Raw genomic sequence first — 23,831 nt, 5'->3', positions numbered from 1 at the left:
AGACTCTCTGTTTGGAGGTCATCACATTCCTAAGGAACTCAAAAGAATGAAGTTATCGTCTTATCGCAGCTGGGAGGTATATGCACTAGCAGGGGTCATAAATTCTACGAGCAGGTGGATCTCCTGGAGGGTGCAAATCCAGCTGGGTTAGTCAGTCAGAGGTCATTCAAAGCTACGACATGGTGTCTTTTCTGCAATATGGCTTCTCTTATGCCAACCTTGAGTTGAGCCGGTTTCAGACACACTCAAGTAACTATCACCACAATAAAGATACAGAAGAATGTCGCCAGCATCCCAAAGAGTTCTCTTGTGTCTCTTCTCCACCGTCCCCACCCCAAGTGTAGATAACCCCCAATCTCTTTTCTGTCACTGGAGATTAGATTTGCCCTTCCTAGAATTTTACACACATGGAATTATATAAAATGTACTCTTTTGTGGCCTGGCGTCTTTTGTGCAGAATAATTTTTTGAACTTAAATCAATGTTGGTGTGTGTAACTTCTCTCTTTTTTTAAGCCAGCCTGAAGCAGACAACTTTGTCATAACCTGTCTCTTATTTATGAGGTCGCTGGAAGGTATTGCCTAATCGGCTGCATGTTAATTTTCGTTGCAGCCCCGCTGCTGGCAGCCTCCCTTGGCCAAGCTCCTGGACTGGAAAGCCATTGGAGTGAGCGATCTGCATAAAAAAGTTCTTGACGGGGCCTGAATGTCCGTATCCCACGGCTCTATTATTTTGGAAAGTGTATTCAAGGAGCAGTGAATCCAGCAGTTATTCTAATTCCGTCACATTTTATAGCTGGGCTGAACCAACCATAAAATAGATCGGCAGATATAGAGAAAGCAGAATCCTATATTTTACAAGCTAATGACGTTATTTCCCTTCCCGTCAATTTCGAGGGCTGCTGAACTGTCCTGGCATCTCTGAATTTAGAGGCTCCCCCCCACCGTTCCAGAGAGGAAGCATTTTGGAAGCCATGATAAGTGTCCACAGCCCTGCCCATTGAATCTCCTTAAATTATTCCCTATTCATTTTTCTCTCCGATGGCTTATTTAACGAGGGCTATATTTTCAGGTCTCAGGCTGCACAATGACACCTAGAGGCCAAGCTGCTTGAAAGAAGTTGTGAAAGGTCTGGAGGAGTTCATCTGCAACCTCGCGCTCTTGTAGGACAAGATGAGGCTCTGGGCCACAGCCCACGAAATTAATTTATACCACAAATATTTATCCAGCACCAATTATACGCGAGGCCCTGGGCTAAACGCTGAGATCCTGAAGACGTGCTGCCTCTGAAGAACTGAAAGCGTAGCAGGAGACCTTTCTTGTTTTTGCAGAAGAAATGTGTCTTGTGAGGCCACTATGGTTTGCGTGTATAAAAGATACAAGGCATCTTCTCAAATTAATCTGTAAATCCAGTGGAATCCCATGAAAATCCCAGTTTGAGGAAACGCATAGACTGACGTTAAAACATGTGGAAGTCCACACAAAACTGATGTCCACGGATAACTGAGAAAACACAGAGTGAAGAGAGGGAGGTGGGAAGAGGGGGAAACACTGAGGGGGAAGAGATGCGAGGAAGGGATTATATCAAATGCTGCTCTGCAGCGCGTGCACACCCCTTTCTTGTTCCTTCCTCCATTCCTCCCGAAGACGTGCTCCCGGTACTGACGCTCCTGGTTCTGACTTTTCAGAAGGTGAAGTGGGCGATGGAGAGAAGCTATGACCGTGCCCTAAGCCTGGCCTCGTGGTGGTGTTTTGAGGCAGCTTTTGATATTTTAAAGTTCTAAATTAAAAACAAGAAACTGATCTCTTCCTTAACGTTAGAGGTTCATCTGTCTTCTTAGTTTATATGTGAATCTAGCAAGTTTTAACCTTATGTTTTAAGTAAACATGGGCAACTTTATCAAGTAAAATTCATTAAACATGTTCAGGAGAACATGTGAAGGGGATAATCTCACCTTTAAAAAATACTTTAGTTTTCTGATCGTTTAACCTACTTTCCCAAGTATTTCAGTGACTCTTACAAGTGGAAGGATTCTTAAATTCTCCAAAACATCCCAAATCATATAACTAGCTTTAAACTTAAATTTTCTTAAACTTTTCAACTTAAAATCGCAAGCCCCAAATCAATGCTCACTCACAGATATTCTATTGGACTCATAAGCCTCATCATCAGACAATCTATACCAAATATAGAGTTGTGTTTATATTTACAGACATAATATGCTGGTTTCGTTGTGACACCAGCTCCATATTTAATTCTAAATCTTCTTAAGATAAAAAAAAGTACTTCCATGACAAGGAAACAATTATAACGTCCCAAGTGAATTTGGAGTTATCTTTTCATCTGGCTGAGTCATGAAATTTAGAGCTGCAGACCTGTTGAGGGCTTTTCCATGATGAGAAGAGACAATTTATCAACCACCACACCCACGGGGGCCCAAGGCCATGCCCTCGAGTGCTGTGCTGTACCCCTTCCCTTGACGTGAGTCGCCGCATCACCCAGCTCTAGCCTGATCTGAGTGCGCACTGCCCACCGTCTCCATCCAGGTTGCTTCATCAATGGATGGGATGGCTTCTCTCCCTCTGTCTCTCTCTCAACACACTTTGCCAAGCTTCTCCTGTGCTGCTGGCATCTGGGTGATACGATGGATGCATGTGGTGTATCAGCCCCACTGCCTTTTCATTGGGTCAAGATCCTTGTACCCACCCCTCTCTTCAGCTCCTGTCCGTCAGAGCAGGGACAACACACCGCTGTTCCTCTTTACAAATTCTGTTACGTCGGAAGTAGGCGGCTAATTTCTCATTGGCTTATTTTCTCCTAAGACCCAGCTACGTCTGTGTGTGTTTGTGTGCGTTTGTTCAGCTGCCCAACCACATTTGGCTTGTGCACTTTATCTGACACAGAGACACGGTGTAGGCCAACCAGATAGATCAGGAGTGATAATATCCTCCCCAGGGCACATGTGGCAACATCTGGAGACCTTATTCGTTGTCACAACTAGGGCAGCGGGTTGCTGGTGTTGTCTGGTGGGTGAAGGCAGGAATGCTGTTAAACATCCTACCATGCACGGAACTCCCCCTTTCCCCAAAGAACCATCTGACCCCCGATGTCCACAGGGCCGAGATGGAGAGACCCTGGGGAATATGTGATGTCAGGCATTCTGGTCCAAACTGAGATGCGCGGTAAGCAAAGACTAAGCTCAGATTTTGACGACTTAGTACAAGGCAAAGGTTGCAAAATATCTCTAATAATGCTTTATATCGATTATGTGTTGAAAGGATAACAATTTGGGATATACTGGCGTAAATAAAATATATAATTAAGATTAATTTCGCCTGTTTCTCTTGACTTTTATAAAGGTGGCCGCTGGAAAACTTTACTTGCATATATGTCTCACATTGTGTTTCTAGGGCAAGGCTGACCCAGAGCAGAGCCAGCACGGGGGTGAGGGTTTGTGGCGACGCACGGCTGGAGTTCAGATTCTACGTTCACTGGAGCCTGAGTGTGTGGTCTGGGGCATGCTATGCAGTGTCTCTGAGCTTTGCCATCTGCAAAAGGTGTTGTTACTACCCGCCTCACAGGATTGCTGTATTGATATAATGATACAGTTTCTAACAGCCAGGTACTCCGTAACCATGCGCTCAGGAGAAGGTACTCTGTAACCATGTGCTCAGGAGAAGACGGCTGACGCTGTGGTTCAGAAGGATGCAACACCACCACTGTGTGCCGTCTCTTTATATTTGCCTTAGGTTATTATTTACCGCTTGCGTTTTTGGTTTGCGATGTGTTTTTGTACTACCAGAGAGCTATTCACGTTGAAGGTCTGAATCGGGGCCGACCCAGTGGTGCAGCAGTTAAGTGCACACATTCCGCTTTGGTGGCCGAGGGTTTGCCGGTTCGGATCCCAGGTGTGGACATGGCACCGCTTGGCAAGCCATGCTGTGACAGGCGTCCGACATATAAAGTAGAGTAAGATGGGCACACATGTTAGCTCAGGGCCAGTGTTCCTCAGAAAATAAAATTAAAAATAAAGTTAAAAAAAAAAAAGAAGGTAAGAATGGCTGGAGGAACGAACAAGCTTGATGAAGTCAAGGAAGCTTCCAGCAGCAATACTCTTGAGGGACACGGGGTGGCAGCATTGCATCACGGCTCCAGCCTCTGTGCTCCCTTCAGAGGCAACCTCATCCACACCTGACGCCCTCTGCCTTCTTTCCCAACTTCCTTCGCTTTGGCTGGTCTTCGAGATACCATCCTCTCACTCGGTTCTGCCGCTCTCGGCCCCAGCCCTCAGCAGTTTATTTCAGGGTCCGAAGAACCAAAGACTACAGGACACTTTGTCAGACTCTAGAACACTCAGACCATACATTTTTACGGACCAATATCCATCCAGTTCCTGATGCCATGCAGAAGAAACCTGGTATTTCCGCAGAGGACTTCTTAGGCTGTAAATCACGGCCCAGAGGTCTCGTGTTCCTCACTCCGGATCCAGACTGCAGAAAACGTCAAATTGCTCTGGTAGTCAGTTTTCACGTATTTTGTGCCATGCCCATTCTAAGAGCCAACAGTGCTATGAGGACGATTGTGATGGTTACTTTGATGTGTCAACTTGGCTGGCTATGGTGCCCAGTTGTTTGGCCAAACGCTAGTCTGGATGTGAAGGTATTTTATAGGTGTGGTTCACATTTGCAATCAGCTGACTTGAAGGAAAGCAGACTGCCCTCCATCATGTGGGTGGGCCTCACCCAGTCAGTTGAAGGCCTTAAAAGCAAAAGCTGAGTTTTCCCAGAGAAGAAGGAATTCTGCCTCAAGACTGCAACATAGAGATCCTGCCTGGGTTTCCTGCCTGCTGACCTGCCCTACAGAATTTGGACTTGTCAGCCTCTACAATTATATGAGCCAATTCCTTAAAAATCTCTCTCTCTCTATCTCCCTCCTCCCACCATATATACAGACAAAATATATGTATTATTTCTTATCTATCCCATGTACAATACATATTATATATATGTGTATATATATATATATCTTATACATATCACATATACGTGTATATTTATTATATATTTGATTCCTAGTGAATCCGTTTCTCTGGAGACCCCGAGAGTTGTCATATTGTCATTTCCCAAGAGGAACCCTGAGGCGTGAGGACACTGAGGTTTGAGCCGTTTGCTGCCTCACTTACAGCAGAGCTGCCCTCACAGTTTTGAAACAGCATATATCATTTTAAGCACACCTGGATGTAGGAAATTTTTGCAGACGTTTCAGACTTTTTAATATAAATTGTGCATGCACTGTTAGAGACGGATGGAAAAGTCACCTGCATGTGGACCACTTGTGTGTGTGGTGGGCACAGAGGCAGCACCTGGGGGGGTTATGGATGTACTAGCTGCTGTAACAAGCAGCCTCTGTGTGTCAGTAGCTTCCTGGAGTAGAAGCTTGCCTTCTAACTCACCTCAAGGACCAGCAGGTGCCCTTGGAGGGTGGGTCCATGACAGACGGTAGAGGAGTAACAGACGTCCCCAGACCTGGCCTGTTTCACTGTGAGCCAACGGGGCTGGCTCAGAACGGAAGGGGAAGGAGAGACTTTGGCCATCCAGCCATTTCTGCCTCGCCATCTACCCCAGTGCTTCTCCGTTCCTCTTCTTTAATTGATTCCTGTTACGCCTCCGCCTCAAAGGTCCTGCAGTGGGACTTTCATCACTGCGAGCACTGCGCTGGGAGCCGGCTTCCCCAGTAGAACAGTCCTTAAAAACCTGGAGTGGCCCCCTGGAGTGTGTGTGTGGGGGGGAGATGGGGAGGGAGGGTGGTGTCCAAAGCGAGGAGGGGAGTTTTACATTTTTCTTTCTACGCTTCTGTATTGTGTAAAATTTTTCCCAGCATTTCTTCAATAATTAAATAGTGCCAATTTTGAATAGTTGGGGGGAAACATCTTCCACATCTTGCATCAATGCTTTGTTGATGTGTTTTAAATCCTATAAAATGAATTATCGTACAGAATAAGCAAAAAATATATAATCAAGTATGTTATCTATTTAAGGAAATGATGCTGAAGGGGCTTTATATAGCTTTGAGAGCTGACTGAGTCATTGTATAAAGCTTATAAAGATGTCCCACTTCTTGTAAACGGCATTCAGGGACAAGGAGTCTGCGTTTCCCTTGCCTCGCCTCTCGATAGTTCGTTTTCAGAGCATTCCTGTGACTCGGCGTGGTCCAGATCAACCACGAGTGTTCTTGGGGCTTGTTCGCCTCATCTCTCCTTCTTTCCCTTAGAAAGAAAACTGTTGGCTTGTGTCCTCAGGTTTTTGGGGGGAGGGAAATGAATACTGGTTTGCAGCCCATTTCTGCAAAGCCCTATTTATCTCACACAGATGCAGGAAGTTAAATTTTGATGATGTGCTTAGCTGTGAAGGAGAGTGTGGGAGATGATCTCCATCCCACAAAAAGGGAGAAAATGAAGCATTATTACCTCAAGAAAGGGATCTGATTGGGCTGTCTTTGGAAGTCAGATGCTGCTGCCAAGTTATCTAAAACCCGGTGTGCAGGGGAGCGGGGGAACCAAGGATGAGCTGCTCGGACGGCAGCTTCCTGCCAAAGGATGTCTGCAGGCTTCATCCTGCCTTTGAAACAAATGCCACAGTCAGCAGCCCACCTGAGTGGGTGTGGGGTGGGGGCTGAACAGACTCCAGAGGGGAACCTGGGGCTTTCCAGGGTGGGCACCCAGCTTCCTGGCAAGTGCTCCCCAGCCTAGAGGCTGAATGGTGCTGATGCTTGGGGCTGCTCACACATGCCTGGGGAGCAGGGTATGTGTCCCCAGGATCACCTCTGTATCCATCATTGTGTTATTCACGACTCCTCCAGTTTCAGATGCAGAAACCCAATCAAACCAGTGGAGTGGGTTAGACGGCAAACATAATTGAAAAGGGCAGGGGTTAATGACTTGAAGCAAGGCTGCAGAGAGGTGGCAAAAGTCCCTGATTCTCTTGGCTCCATCTCCTCTGTTGGCTTCAGTCCAGGGCGCGTCCTCTTTGCATGCCACCCCTGAGGCCAACAGGATGGAAATGCTGAGTGGACAAGCCTGGGTCATGCACTCATTTCTGGAGCCAAGGACTTCTCCACGTAATCACACAGCTCGGTTGGGGCATTGATTCCTAGAAGGAACCCAGGATGCCTTATACTCAGGGAAAACGGGATAATAATTAGGATGACATACAATTTGTCATCCAAACAGAACACTCCTCAGAGGCAAAGGGAGCACTCTTAACCATTACACTGAGATGACGGGTGTAAACCGGGGCCACCCTGGGCAAGTAGGCAGGTGTGGACATCCTGGTAATGACGGTAGCGAATTTGCAAGATTGCCGCGAAGAGTGAGATAACGGTCCATAGAGAGGGTTTAACGAACTGCGCAGAATGAAGAAAGTGCTCAAAAATGCTTTCAAAGCAGTGTAATCTGGAACTCTGTGGTTCTGAGCCTGGTAGGGTGGGCTGTGGGCACCAGTGACGCTCGGTGGCTTGTAAAGGCACCCCTGGTACAGGTCAGGTTGGGGACAGCACGCTACCTTGGATACTTATGTGCCCGAGAGCGTTTTCAGGCCCAAGGCAGCTTGAGAATGATGCCCCAGCGTAGTTACTTAGTTTTCAGTTCCTAATTGTCTCTAAAAGTGGTCCCCCGGTCGGGCTATGCAGTAGTCAACCTGCGATTTTCCCAGAGAGGGTTCTTCTGAATGTTCGTTTCTCTCCACGTGCTTGGATGTGAGGGGGACCAGCAGCCCCAGAGTCATTGCACGGATTTGAATGTTGCAGCTGGTGGACTCCCTACAACTCAGGGCTCCTTGGAGAGCTGGTCTGTGGACAGCTCGGGCCTCTCTCCAGCTGTGACCCAAGGCAGTTTCACACCTGCCATTTAGGCAGTGACACCATCACCCCTCCCAGCCCCTCCTGGGGTGGGAACTAGACAAAGGGAGTCGCCACCTTTTGTCTTGTTGCATGGAACGTGCTAGAGCTTCTGGTGGAGTTTCCATAACGACCTGAGCTTAGCTCCTTTATGATGTTTTTAAGAAAAAGAAATCTTTACGTAGTTGTTGTCAGATCACTCAAGTGGAAATAAAATGTGCTTCCTCAGCTCTTCAAAAGAGCAGAGCAAATGGGGCTGCCAGCTTCCTGAGACACTGCCCTGGAAAGCGTATCTGAGCCTCTGCTGAAACAGAGTGTGTTTGAGGCAGTGGGCCCAGCCCCCAGGACCCATCGCCCTTCCCCTGGGTAGCTCTGCTTTCATTCTGTCATCCACTCTCCCGGGTGCCCGTGTCGCTGACCAGGACGCGGTCCTGCGAAGCCCTGTACTCCGCCATAGCAGCAGGGAGAACCCTCCCCTGTGATCCTGCGTGTTCGATTCTCTCCTGCTCCAGACCCTGTCCCTCTTGGTCACTGTGTGTCCCCAGTGTCTCCAGCAATGCTTTATACATATTACAGCTTAAAAAATAGTTGTGGAACCAATAAGTGGGCAGCTTGGGTCAAATCAAGCTGCATGAGCAAGTGCGACACCAGGGGATGGATGGGAGAAGCGACCCTCCCAGTAGCGAGGCAGAAACTTTTGTGCATAAATAAGCAGATCTTCTCACTGAGTGGCAGGCAGACTCTGACGGGGGGAAGACAGCGCAGAGGGATGGCTGAGGGGGTAACCAACACTGTCCACCCTAGAGAGATGAGGGAATTGTGGGGTTGATGGACTTGTCAACTCTTACAGAAATATGATTTCTACTGTCCGTAAATTTTAAAACGAATAAAATGCAAAAATATGTTAAAAATTTCCATTTTCTGAATTGAGAAAACTTTTACAAAAAGGAACTTAGAGAACATATCTGACCCTGCTCCATAGCATGCTAAATATACTTTCCCACAGACTAGGTTAAATACGTGGAAGTTTGAGCCCTGGGCTCGAACTAGGTCAAGACAGAAATCAAACCACCACCGAATGATCAGTGGGGACCTGCATTTCCCAACCATTTTGTGGACGTTGACAGGAAGGCAGGGACCAGTAATAAACATGATGGGGACATGCGCAGTCTATAAAATCTTAGTTCTCTTTTTCCTCCCCATCTCTTATTTCTACATACAGAATCTTTTGGTTGAAGAACGTGGATAGCCAGCAGATAGAAGAGTTTATTGTTTAAGGGAACTAGATTTCTCTAGAACAAAGAAGTGTTGAGAGCAATGTGGATGCAGCTGGGGCTCAGAGGACCTCGAATCAAGAACTTGAATCCTGTGGGACAGATTCGTTGTTGTTATTGCTTTTTCTTGTCTCTGCTTTGTGAGCTACGTGTCAGCTTTATGTGTCATTCTTTCTGCATACCCAATTTCTCTACATGGATGTCAACTGTTTCTGTGACTAGCATCTTAACATTTTAGTCATTCCAAGACAAATCAACTTTTCTTCCTCCTAAGCAGAAAAGTTGTGGGAGGAGATTTATTGGCATAGCTATGCCCCGGTGACCGTGTAAGGACGTGTCAGCTCCCATGTAAGCCAAATTCAAGGGCGGGGGGGGGGGGAGAGGAAGTTTCCAGAAGAAAGAGTTACTGTTCTTGGACAGAAGAGAGTGTTAAGTGGGCAAAAATATGTATCATTACAACTGCTTCTGCAGGTGGAGAGTTTTGTGAAGGGCTGATTGTAGTGGTATATAGCTGTTGGGTTTTCTGACACCCGTTTCCTCTTCTCCAGGCAAGAGGGGTTTGATTTATCTCTGTGGAACTCGCTCCTTCCTCTCTCTCAGTCAGTTCCCGTGCATTGAGTAGAGTCACCCATACCTCTGGTCCAGGAGTGGTCACGTGACTCAGATCTGATCACTCAGGACATCACATTCCCCCAAGGATAGCCATTGGTCCAGGGATAAGCATGTAATAAATTAGAACCAGTGGCATTGAATGAAATTATTTTGTTATGGTTTTGGGGATTTTTTGGTACTATTGAAAAAGAATCACACTCTTATACTCTTTACCACCCAACACACATCCCTCCAGACTTAGCCTGAATGGCTTTTGGTTTTGAGCTGCTGGCCACCATCTTGCTACCATGTGGAATCTTAAGATGAAGCCCAGATCAGGACAAGAGAGCTGTGAGATATAGAAAGACAGTCCTAGTGATATTGTTGGTGCCCCTGGATCAGGTGGCCCCTGACACCAATATATCCATTGAGTTTTCAATTAATTAACCGCTAAAGAAGTTTGAACTGTTTTCAGTCATTGTAACTAAAATAATTCTAAAAATAAATCAATTTTTTAAGGAGATTTATAATTCAACTTACATTTATTGAGCATCTGCTGTGTGCCTGGCTCTGTGCATGTTATCACATTGAATCCACACACGAATCATGTGTGTTGTTCTATTTTACTTTTTATTTTACATGAGGTAATGGGGCTCAGAGAAGGTATATTTGATACTGGTAAACACAAGGTCAACATAAGGGAAGCCATATTGTAGAAAAGAAACCATATTGTAACTTTGAATGACCTCTGATTAACGAACCCAAACATGCTCTGTAGATGTTATGGACCCTCCCAGCTGCTGTAAGTTGATAACTTTGTTCTTCTGAGTTCCTCAGGAATCTGATGACCCCCAGGCAGAGAGTCTGTGCTGACAACCATCATCCACGACAACTGAAAGATCAGGATCTAAGCCATTGCTCCAGTCTCTGCATATCCAGTAAAACAAAAGACTATCAGGACCTGAGACCAGATGTCTGCCCCACCTGGAGAGCAGATGGAGGCCCCCATGGGATTAGGTCTATTTTTTCAGGGACTGTTAAAGTTTGGGTTGTCCATACTTCTTAACCTTCTCATCAGACACTTGATTATAAAATGTGCTTTTAGAGGTTCCAAAACTGTTGAGCAAGATACAAAATTCTAACAATACAAAAATGTCAACATGAAGCAGGGAACAAGAGAATATTTCCAAATGAGTGCTAAACAGTTTCATTCCTCTAACCCAGATCTACACCCCAATTCAGCAGAAGGTAGCTAGATGGGTCATTGCCCTGAATCCCTCAAGAATGAGGAATGACCACAGAATAGGAGAGATTGAAACCAGCAAAGAGTTAGACATTGATGATTAAGTATCTAGGTACTAAAGTTTTTTCCTTTTTGCAATTACTGATTATAGCTTTTAGCTGTTTAACCCTCCATTGTTAACTGTACTGCTTAGGCAATATGCTCTCTGACTTCCACTGGCTCCTACAGATAACATCTCCCTGGAGCCTGGGTCACCATGGTAATGGGTGTGTGAGCTGTTTTTCAGGAATTAGAACTCCTTGTCCAGTTCAGGCCAGTTGAGACCACCAACTCAACAACTGGGCCTGTGCAGATGTCTGATAGGTGGCCTTTTGACATCAAGAGGCTAAAAACTCCACCCTCAGATCACGCTAATGCTGCCATTTTGTGAACATGCATCCTGTGAAGAGGCATGGAGTCTGACTATGCTTGTGCAGATCAGCAATTACCTCACCTCTCCTCACCTCCAATCATCTCTCTCCACCTTCAGACCACCTTGCCCCCCATGCCATGAATATCCCTGAGTCCCTATTTTCAGAGAAGTAGATTTGAGACTCACGGTCTTGCTTCCTCGTGTGGCTGCCTTGTGATTAAGCCCTCTCTCTGCCTAACCTTGTCGTCTTGGTGTTTGGCTTTCTGGGAGGGCTGGGTGGGTGGCAGAAACAAATCTGGTGTGGTAACAGATTCTCCTTTGTCCTCAGTCTACAATTTTTTCTCCATCCAAACAGTTCTACCATGCATATCTGCCATTTCCAGTCCATATAAGTCATAATTAATTCTTTTCTCTATTTTGAAACATCTTTCAGGAAATGTCTCCTGTCCACTATTCAGAATGAACAGGCAGAGGAGAATAAAATGGGTGTGGGCAGGTTGGTGGCGGGAATTGAGCTCTCTCCCATCATTGATTTGAATATATCCATACATGTCTTGAGCATTGTTTCAGCTATTTATTAAAACAGTATTCAAATGGGGCGTGTTGGCCAATGCTCATCATCCTTCTCAAAGTCCTATCTGAAGAGATGCTCTCTGAGCAGGCTTCACCATGCCACCAACACTATCACCACTATTGTACTGTCTTTAGATGCAGCCGGAGAACAAGTGGGAAGAGAATCATTTTTCTCTTTTTCCTACCACGTAGTCTCCCACCTCTCCCTTCCACTGGCAGAGCCTAACAGGAAGCAGTTGGTATGGAAGCCCAGAAAGGTAGTTTTCAGACTCTTGGCCCCTACAAAGTGTAGCAGAGCACGAAAGGTAGGAATGGGGCTGAGATCAAAAGACAAGCAACCTACATCCCATCACATTCATGTCTCGCCTTCTCCTTGCTAACTTCTCGTCGTCGGTTCTCAGATTAGGATTTTCTGAGAGGACTTCCTAGAACCTGGAGACCAGACAAGGCCTCTTCTTCAATATTCTAAATTAGCCTGTGCTTCCCCCTCCTAACTCCGATCATGCCTTGTGTTTTTCATTTTGGTTATTTATGTGTTCCCTGTAGTTTAATTTGATGAAAGACAATGTTGAAGAGAACAGGCCAACCTCTTTAACAAAAAGGAGAAAGTTTCAGGTCAATAAAGCAATCACAATTTTCTTCCGACTCAGCACAGCCTCCTTTATCATTTTATGCCAGTTATCTATCAATTCAAGTAAAGTTTTACGAACCTTGATATAATATGAAAGTCCTCCATGTGTTTTATTGAACTAAGAATTATTGACATTCCAGTATTTTAGATCTAGAGGGATAAATGCATATTGATAACTGTGGAGCTGTTCAAAGGGATAGAGGGACACAGATTAATTTAGGGTCCTTTGAAAGTCTGTGGGTGTTGGGGGTTGGTTTTCTAGCTAGAGTTCCGGAGCCAGGAAACTGGATAGAACTTTGGTGAATCAAGCAAAACACAAAAATGGAGTGAGGTCAGGAGAACGGCCCTTAGAGACTCGGATGTGGAAATCTCAGTGAGATTCTGCCGGGCAGAGACCCAGAATCCTAAGACCTCCATCTTCTAGGACTCTGATGGCAAAGAAGTGGTCGCACGAGTCCTGTACGTGTGTCTTTCTACCTGTAGATCAGAAAGGAAAACCACAGAATTAAAGAACATAAAAGATGAGAGAATTCAGTCCAGTTGTTCTCAACCCTAATTTTGGCCGAGAATCACTGAGGAGGAGTTTTGAAATCAGAGTCTCGAGGACCCCATCCTTGGTGATGGTAAGTCAGGACTTTTAGATGACGTCCTGCGATCTGGGTTTTTTTTTTTTTTTTTAAGATTTTATTTTTTCCTTTTTCTCCCCAAAGCCCCCCGGTACATGGTTGTATATTCTTCGTTGTGGGTCCTTCTAGTTGTGGCATGTGGGACGCTGCCTCAGCGTGGCCTGCTGAGCAGTGCCATGTCCGTGCCCAGGATTCGAACTAAAGAAACACTGGGCCGCCTGCAGTGGAGCGCGCAAACTTAACCACTCGGCCACGGCGCCAGCCCCTGGGATCTGGGTTTTGAAAATGCTCTTTGGGTCATTTTGATAAACATTCTCAGATAAGAAATTTTGAGCGTGATGTAGTCTATACAGAAACTGATAAATAATCATGTACACCTGAAATTACACCATGTTATAAACCATTATGACCTCAATAAAATAATTGACCAAAAACAAAAAGAATCTTTGATGAGGACAACTTGGCAAGTAAGCAGAGACCAAGGGGTTTGGCCCATATTTCCCTGTGACTTTTGTCGTGGAGACAACAAATGTCCATTCTCTCCTTTACTTTTCCTGGCCCTCATCAGAGTGATGTCACATGACTAATACTATCTAAAGTGGGCAGAAACGATGTCATCCGGTCTAGGTCTGGCCCTTAAAGACATTTTGCAAGTTCCTCCAACCCCTTTTCCATGGCAACTGCAAACTTGGAAATGCTGTATTTTCCCTGAAGAAGCAACTTGAATCCCTGAGTCATCACTCAGAGGACAGCTGCCCTTGTGAACTTGCCACATGCATTTGGCTGCGATCTGAGCAAAAAATAAACATTGTTTGTATTCAACCACTGGAATTTCAGGCTTGTCTATTGTGGTGACTAGCATTGGTTATATTCAAATTAACTTTAAGATGAGATTAGTATTAAAGAGATCAGTGTCTATGTGGGTCGGATGGTGGGCAGCTACTGAAAGACCATGGTTTGTGAAATTCTGCCTTCAATTCTGTGTGTAGGGGCAGATCTGGGCTGGTGTGACTAGAGAGGTGCTCTCTGTTTAAACATTGATTGGTCCTCATGTCTGAAATGTCACCATGGGAGCTTGATTCTGTGGGTATCCCTGTTGTTCCCTGGGCAGAATCACAGACAGCATGATGACAGGAGCATGAAGGAGTTTGTCGGATCTTAGGAGACAACACTACAGGTTGGGGCTTTACAATTAGGCAGACCTGAGTTCAAATCCCGCCTCTTGCTAGTTCATTTTACTTACCTTCTCTCTAAGCCTGTGTCCTCGCCTGTAAATGGGGTAGTAAGCGCTCCTGCCTCAGATTTGTTATGAGATGGAAGTAAGATGAGTTCAGATAAAGTGGTCTTAGCAAATGCTTGGCTGTTGATACTTACTGATTTTTCTTCCCTGTGACCGGGAATCAAAGGAGACTGATCAGTGTACATCTCTGCTTAGGTCCAGCACGTTTGGATGGGGTTCTTAGGAAACAGAGGACCCTGGATTAGAAAAAGTCATTCAGTCAACATTTATGGAGCATTAATTATGGACTAATAGGAGCTAGGGTTATAGAAGTTGAACAAAACATGAGTCTGGCCAAATGAGCTGACAGTTTACTTATGAAAACAAACCAGAGACCATGCTGACTACACAGAATGGTGATGAGGGTTCCCCATCACTCCCATGATGACTCCTTAGTTTGTATGTGCATGTGGGGGTGGGCGTGGGCGTGAGGTTACCCTTGAGGTCAATTTCATCAATAAGAGTTCACCCTAGGCTGTCATAATGAGGGAGCCGAAAACACAGGAACTAAACCAAAATAAAAGTGTGTTTCTCTCCTTCTGAGCACCTGGTCCAGGGCTGGTGGGGGGCGCTGGGGTTCCTGCTGTTAGAGATACAAGCTGCTTCTATCGTCTGCTGTCTCTACACAGTCAAAGATGACTCACCTTGACTCACCTTGCTTCTTACAGCTCGAAGATGGACAACATAGCACACAGTTCGTGTGATGCGTTTGTGGGGTTGGGGTGCCTGTATTTTAGCAATGAAGAGCACGAAGTACTGAAGAGTGCCAAGTGGGTGTGCGTGTCCTGAAGCCGCTTCAACTTTCCGACACTTTTCTCCAGAATCCGCCTTGGCTTTGATGCCAGCCCTGCGATCTGCCCAGCAGTAACTGCCTGGTTAGTTTTTGCCCCTGGGTGCAGACTCAGGCTGTATTTCACAGCCTCTAACCACACAATACTTTCAGCCAAGAGACAAGTTAAGTCAGCTGGTGTGCATTATGGATAATCAGCAGTTTGGCTAAAGCTTTCAATTCTCGACTCTAGCTCCGGCATCTGGATTCCTCAGTGTCCCCGGGATGAGATTTTGCCATCTGCGAAACCAGTGGTCACATGGAGCAGCCGAAAGTTCAGAGGCACAAACATCCTCACAGAAGGAATAGCTGATTTTCTCCACTCCGTATCAGCCTTGCACAAAGACCTATGGGTCCAAAGGAAAGCCATAACGATGCCCATTGTGTGCACACGGATGCAGACACCTGCCTGAAATGCACAGGGGTGGTCCTGAAGAGCATGTCCGTTCTCCGCTGGAATCGCCCCTGCGGAGTAGCCTTATTAGGTTTTTGGCCTTTTTTAATTATTGATTTGTAGAACATATTTATGTATGAGAAACTTAGCTTTATTTCTGTATTTATGAAATGTAACTTTTTCCCATTTTATCTTTGCCTTTTGATGTTGTTTATATAATGAGTTAAATTCATCTGTCAAAACCAGAAAGGCCATTTCTACTTTGAGAATATAGAACAACTCTTCGATGCAGTCTTGTTTATTTGCCATATGGATACACAATTGTTCCAACACCATTATTGAATAATATATCTCTTAAATATTATTGCTGATTTGATTTATAGGGAAAATATTTCTGCCTCTATGAGACAGAGAAGGGAACAGAAACTTCAATCTGGAGTGGTGTTCAATTAAACTATATTCTTTAAGTATTTGGGCTGATTGAGTGGGAAACTCATAGTCTTAAGTACTATTTGTATTTATATACTAAACCCATTCAAAGGAGAAATTGGCAAATCAGAAAAAATCTAAATCAAGCAATTTTGAAACATAGGGGTACAAACCCACATGCCTACAAGAACAGATCAGGGAATATAAACTATTTAAGCTGACAGTCCTTAAGCAATAGGGAGTGGTGAGGACTATGGTGAATTAGAAAGAGCCTATCTTCTAAAAGAGGCAATGGTTTCTCAGTTGTAGCCAATTGCTGCCAAATGGAAGAGCCCGGGGTGGATCAATCTTCCAATTTTCAAGAGATGCTAGGACTTTTATGTGAATTCTCCCAGCTTTAAAATATTGTGGTTACTTTAAGAAATACAGGGTGCCTGCATTATGTGGAGCAAATAAAATATATTTACGACCTGGAACTGGTGTTTGGGTACCTGTTTGTGCATGATGAGGACTTAAAAATTAACTGCTTATGGGGCAAATGGTATTTATGGGGAAATTGGGTTTCCATATTTTCTCCCTTCTCTGCCTTGATGTTGATGATGACGGTGATGATGATGATGATGATGATGGAGATGATGATGATAACGACAATGAGGCAGATGATCACAAACCTCACCTCCCACACTTTTCTCTGGTACTGCACGGACCATCACTAAGTGCTCCAGTCACCCACCCTCCGCCCACCTTCACTCCCCTTAGGTCCTACAGGACAATGAGGGTAATTCTGATCCTATAGATTCATTTACCCCATTGCCAATTCTCAAACACTTTCACATCCTCTGCCTCCAAGATGAGGAAATGGAGATGTGATGAAGTTCTCAGGGTCACAGAGACAGAAAATGGGAACAACGCTTCTGGAGCCCATTCTCCAAAATCTCAGCCCAAGTCTCTTTTTGTGACACCATGCTACCTTCTCCTTCTTGCACCTATCCTCTAAAGCCATTTTCTGAGTGTGTGTGTTGGTATACTAGGGGTCTTTCTAGTCCTGGATCCCAGGAGCAGCCTCCTGCCCTTAAACGGGTCTTTTCTGGGCTCATTGGTGGCCATAGCATAAAGTTTGCTTGCCCCGGTCCCAAAAGGAGCCAGGAGCTCACCGAGACCAGTGCTCGCAATGGCTCCAGGACGCCAACTCCAGCTGGGACCACCCCACATTCAGGAAGAGCCTCCCTGACAGGCACAGGTGGCTTTTCCTTGTAGTGTTTTGAAAAAATAGGAACCTTACAAATTTCTATATGTGCCTGTACTTCTTTTAACACACTTTTCATTTTATTGTTTCTAATCAGGAGCTAAATGTTCAGATCCGACAGAACTCCCAGCCTCTGACAGTGTGGATGCCAGCAGTGACAAACGGCTCTTTGGTTCTGTGGTGTTTCCAGCGCATCTGTCGAATGCCATCATGCTTTGATAATGATTGGAATATTCATCTTTCAGAGGAACCACGCAATCATTCTAGCCTCTGAATTATGAAAACTGACAATTTTTCATTCAATTCTCCCCTGAATTGTCATCTTATGGCATGACACACTCAGGCACATGGCTGACTCATTTTATAAAATAAGAAGAAACACCAAAAAAGCTGCACTGACCCTCCTCTGAAGATTTCCTGTCCCTCACAGCGAGACGAGCTCGAGAGGCTGGGTAGGGTGCAATCCTGGTGGGAGGATGGAGGTGTTCACGCTTGGGGGACATCTTGGACCTGGACAACACCTGGGAAGTCTGAGATTCCCACCTGCTAACCAGGATGTAAACCCAAGTCTTTTGAGTCTCTCTCTGTTCTCCTCTGTGATTCTGATGACCTCAGCTGGCTTTGCATTACTAATAAAAATCAATGATTTACAATTTTTTTCCTGGAGAGCACGAGTGCATTCAAAATGGGAATTTGTGGCCGGTAATTGGTATAAAAAAGACAATGATACAGCTGTTTTTTTCTCTAAATATTCTCTCTCCCTCCCTGTGGAAAGATCGTCCATCTCTACCGCATCGATGGCGGGAATGATCACGTAGCTTTCTTTGGCCAATGAAATCTGAGCAGAAGTGATGTGTGCCACATCCAAGGAGAAATCTATGGCCCATGTTGTGGCTCTGCCATGCTGTCTCTGCCCTCAGAGGCTGCTCCTTCAGTCTGAATCCTAGAATGAAAATATTGGAGAAGAGCGGAAGCTGACTCATGAGGGATGTGTAACGTGAAGGAGGAATTAATATTTGTTAAGCAAGTTTTGGTGTTATTTGTTAATGCAGCATAACTTAGCTTAAGCTGATTGAAACAGACTCCCACAGCTGTCACTCTGCTTTCCAACAACATGTCATGCTTTCCAACAACAAAAATAACCAGACATACTGTAGAAGTGATGGCCTCTCTTCCTGATCATTGCCTATGACTCAAATTGGAGGGACTGACTTACCTCCTTCTCTAATTGGGCCCTTAGCTCATGGCACCTACAGGTAGTCTGGGAAGAGGCAAAAGGTGAGGTGAGCTCTCCAGTATCACCTATAATTCTTTTTTCCAGAAACTAGACTTCAGTTTGGAACAAAAACTAAAATTAGTGTGTCATTTTTGCAATTATTTTCTAGATCAAATTTTATTTTTGTGTTATAAGACAAAAACAAATTCTAGAAGATATCTAAGTAAACATATTGTTTAAATGGCCCATCTTGGGTTCTTTGCCTTATTATTAATAAATAGCTTGAACACGTATCATTTCAGTTCTGCTGGAGCTATGAGGTCTCTATCTTGTAATGTGTTTCTTAATTCAGCTCCAACTGATGGAAACAGATGTACTTTATGTTGTCATCACTCTCATTAGCCTCCCAGACATGGACATCTTCATCCTCATCCTCACCTGCCCACGCCTCCAGAGGGGACTCCTGGAACTCATCTTCCTCCAGGAAACACAAGTCTACTGGGGGATTTTTCTCTGACGTCTTGGCCCTGCACCCAAAACCCACCCTGGCTAGATGAGGAAGAGGAATCCTCATTCTTCTTCCTGGTAGCTACCACCACTGATGCTGTATCTGAGAACATCACTTTTGTTATTAAAAAAAAAAAAAAGTTCAAACAATTAAAGTTTAAAAGAAGAAAAAGAAACCTAAGAATGTGTCCCTATTATTTATTTCTGTTGTAACAACCTCACCCCATGCATGGTGATGGGTGACCTATTTCTATTCTTTGAAAAGGTGAAGGTTACAGGATAAACAAGAAAAGAAGTAAAAATATTCTCTTGCAACACAAACATGTAGCAGCTACGCTATTTATCCTTTATACGGTACAGCCTAGCTTGTGAGACCTGGAAATATACATATTACTTCTCTAAAATATCTTGAAATGACCTATGAACAGACCACAGCTGGCCCCCTTTATTGGAACATAAAGTTTTATTGGAACCCAACCTTGTGCATTTGTTTACCGAATGCCTATGTCTGCTGAGTTGCTACCACAGCTAAACTGGGGAGTTGTGGCTGAGACCTCATGGCCTGTAAAGCCTGGACATTGACTTTCCAGCCCTTTACAGAGTTTGCAGACTCCTGCCTCAGAAAGAAACTTGGTTTGCTGGTGTTCTCCACCTGAGGCAGAGTAGAGCCACTCAGTGTCACAGACCACGACACCCTGCACAGCCTCTGCCCTGAAAATCAGAAAATCAGCCAGGCCCATTAGGTTGTGGTTTGCCACCCGTCAGAGCAAATATCACACCTTCTCCATCATGTGTGCAACAAATAGGCTGGAGAGATGAGGTCGGGGGCAGCCATTCATCGGTTTATTAGGCCCTTCAGGGAGAAAGTGCTGGTACTTTCTGTCCTCTCAGGAGCTTTATGATTTCTGTAGAGCTGTTTATCATCATTTGGGTGACCTTCACTCGAGTACCACGAGGCCCCTGCTAATACTCTTTTCTCAAAAGGATGATTAAAGCAAAGATATTGTGGTTGCAAGAAGACTGCTACGTCAGCAACTCGCTCTGAAAAGGAGGGAACCAGGGCAGGCGAGGCCGTGTGGCGTGAGGCCCGTGTGGCTAGGACGTGTAAATGTTCACCAAATCATCCTCTCACCCAACGCGGCTGTCTATACCCTACCCTTCACCCAACACGGCCTCCCGTACCCTCGCCCTCCCCAATATGACTGTTTACACTCCTCCCCTGCACCTGGGGCCAAGTGGCGCCTCAGCGCCTTGGCTTTCTGCATGTTAAACTGAGGCTTTATCATCTCTACCTGCCAGTGAAATCCTAGGACCTGAGGAAAGAAAATTAGGGATAAAAAAGTATGTGTGTGTGTGTGTGTGTGTGTGCGTGCTTAGCATGCCAGGGGGTAAAATCCATTCTTTGCATCTTATTCCTGTTCTGTCATTTTTATCCAGATAAATGCATATGTTCTGCTGGAGCACGCGTGGTACTCAAGGGCACCTCAATGATGGCCCAGGGCACCTTGTGTTAGTGTCCTTGGTGACAGGCTTTGGAGAAGTGCAGGTGCAGGCACTTGTGGTTGGAGGCAGAACCTGCAAAGATGGGTCCACATGGGTGCTCCCAACAAAAACCCGAGTCAGGGGCTGCGACCCCGGGCGTGGAGCCACAGGCTCAGAAAGGAAGGAGCAGCAGGGAAGGATGAGGACCTGGGAGACTTCCAGAGACGGAGGGCTTGTTTATGGTCTCAGGAGTGCTGCCTGTAAGAGCCTCTGAAAAGACCTGTTACTGACAAGTGTCTAAGGCCCGGGTGAGTGTTTAAATAACAGCCTCAGCAAACAGAATCAGACGTGGAGGAGAAGCAGCGTCTGTGTTTTATCTTAATGGAAGCTTGTGTCTCTTTTTAAAAGTAGTAATTCTTAAGGGGCCTTTATAGATACTCAATGAGCAATGTAGCCATAAGCTCAGCATCAGAGAGGCACGGAGACAGGGCTCTCCCGACCCCATACCCGCAGGCTCCCAGAGGGAAGCAAATCTGGTCACTGTCAGACCAGGGCCAGAACTTAAAGTGAATGTGGAAACCAGCTGTGTGGCTCCCGAATGTAAGTCCAGGTGCTGTTGGTTCTGGCACCATGAGCAAAGGACTAACCTCACAGAGACCTGGCCACGTGCTCGTCTAAACAAACAGTGCCATGCCTATATTCAGATCAGATCTGCCAGTGTCCCATGAGTCACATTCGCTGCTCGGCGTGTCCTCACTGTGGGCAAAGCCACCAAGCACTAGTCCCAAAGGTGATTGATAAGTCCGGGTTTGAACTGGTTTGGTCACCAAACCCGGACATCCCACTGAGGCCATATCCGTGAAGGCTTCATACCCTGACGAGGAGCCTTTCCCTCCCCACTCCCAACCCCTCTGCACCAGAGGGTGCCAGAGACCAAGCCATCTCTTGTCTCTGGACTTCTGGTCATGGCCATTGTAGCGACCGTCCCTTCTTCTTCCAAGCAGACAAGAGCAGCACAACAGCAAGGTCAGCACTTGGCAGCGTGGACCCACGATCTGTGCTATAGCCCTGAAGTTTTGCTCAGCACCCTGCTTGGAATGTGACTCTTACTTGGAAAAGATAGTGGCGTTTGACATGACGTCTGACCTCATGGTCAACGCAGATTCCAGGAAGCCTGGAGGTGACTTGGCAGCCCATCCCAAGGCAGTCAAAGTGAGCCTTTTTGTGGACTAAGGGCTCTGAGGGAATCAGCATACAAAATAAATACAATGCTTGCCATCCAGAGTGCCTTCTAGATAGAAAATGCTTCCCCTGGGACAGAGGGGAGGGAAGCAGAAGGGAGCAAGGAGATGTGACAAGAGAGACAGAGCTATGAGACCTCAGGCCAAACCACCTTGCAGCAGAGCTAGAGACAGCATCCTCAGCAACCTTCTGTCTCTTAGGCGTCCACAGCCATGTTCATCCTTGCTGTCCTTCGTCCAATCTTCCAATGGATTCGTCATTCATCGGCCATCTGCCCTCAAGACTTTGCTCGATTTGCACTGTGTGGGCAATGTCGCCTTCACAGTCCCAGGATGCAGATATGCCCTCAGAGGAGAGAAGGGTCCTGGACATTTAGTGGGGAGGTGTCGTGGAGGGAAGGAGAGACCCTGGCCCTGGATTTGGGGCATGCTGACTCTGGAAAGTGCAGCCATGCTCCTTCAGACCCTCAGAGAGGGAGCTATCATGACGAGAGCAGAGCAGATGTCACATCAATGCAATCATCCCATCAGCTTAGAAGTGTTTCATTTTAGCCGTGTCCACAACTGCAGAGGAGGGCATATGGGATCAAGCAATCAGCCAGGACCTCATTCAGCACAGGTCCCGGACGAGTAGCTCCTGGGCTGAATAAGATGCAGAGACACATTTTATTTGGTCTGTACTATATTTTCACGTTTTTAAATTCATTTTCAGCATTTAAAACTTTAAGGTCTCACACAACAATCCTGATTTCTGGCTTCTAAAAACGTCGTAAGATCTGACACTTGGCTCGTGTTCCCGAGCGGCAGCAGTGGGCTGGAGCTGGGCGCAGCTTGCCCCTCTGGACAGAGTAGTAGCGTTCGTTTGTTATTATTTTAACCCCCCGGGTTCCCTCATGTATGGTATTCTCTCAGCCCCTGTAGACATTTAAGTTTGCAGTGTGTAATCATCAGAGGAGAGAGGAAGTCCTGCCCTGGTTTCTATCACTGTTGTTGAACGAGTTGGCTACTTTGCTAAATTCCTGTGGCTATCAATACAGCTAACTGCCTGTCGGCGTGGTTCCAGATAAACTGAGCAGCACGCTGGACCAGGACGAACAGGAATTCCACGAGTCTGCAGGCTTCCTGTAGCCCACAGCCTTTTACGTTCATTTACTTTCCACAATTCTGAAAGGTCAATTAAAAGTTCTCCTTTGCTTTTTATTTTCATCCCAAATACCCTCCATCTAGATTCAGCGATCGTCAAACTTTTACCATATTTACTTTCTCTCTCTCTCTGATGTGTTGCTGATGTTGAAACACTTGAAAATAAACTGCAGCCTCAGGACCCAGGCTGCTTCACCTCTTGATCCTTAAGCAGGCGCCTCCTAAAAATAACGATGGATGTCTTTCCTGCATAACTATAATACATGATATTATTATCCCTCCTTATCAAAATAATTGTAATTTCATAATATCTCCTAATATCCAGTCCGTAGTCACATTCCTCCAAATGCACTCAAGAGTCTTCTAGAGTGTTAAAAAAAATTGAACCTGCTTTCTGCCCTCTTCCTCTTCAATGCTGTCATTTTGAATTTATAATCTACTGACCTGAGAACTGAACTCATGTTGCAGAGTTCTTCAGAACAACCTCAGGCCCTTCTCTCCTGGAAAGACTTGATATCCTTGCGTTCCAGTTACCACTTCTGGGTAGTAAATTACTGCAAAACTTACCAGCTTAAACCAACACCGTTTTATTATGCTCGTGGGTTGTGTGGGTCAGAAACCGTGGGCACCACTTTTATCTGCTCCGTGGTGTCTGGGGCCTCACCTGGGAAGGCTTAGGTTGGTGCTGGAATCCTCCAAAGGCTCGATCACTCTCATGTGTGGTGCCTGGGCTGGAAGCACTTGCGGATGTGGACCGCGGGCTGCATCGCCCAACATGGCTTCCCCACAACATGGTGGCGGGTGGTCAGTCAGTCAACTTCTT

This window comes from Equus przewalskii, chromosome 7, assembly GCF_037783145.1.
Source record: "Equus przewalskii isolate Varuska chromosome 7, EquPr2, whole genome shotgun sequence".
NCBI classification, from domain to species: Eukaryota; Metazoa; Chordata; class Mammalia; order Perissodactyla; family Equidae; genus Equus; species Equus przewalskii.
Note: the sequence above shows the minus strand (reverse complement) of the source record.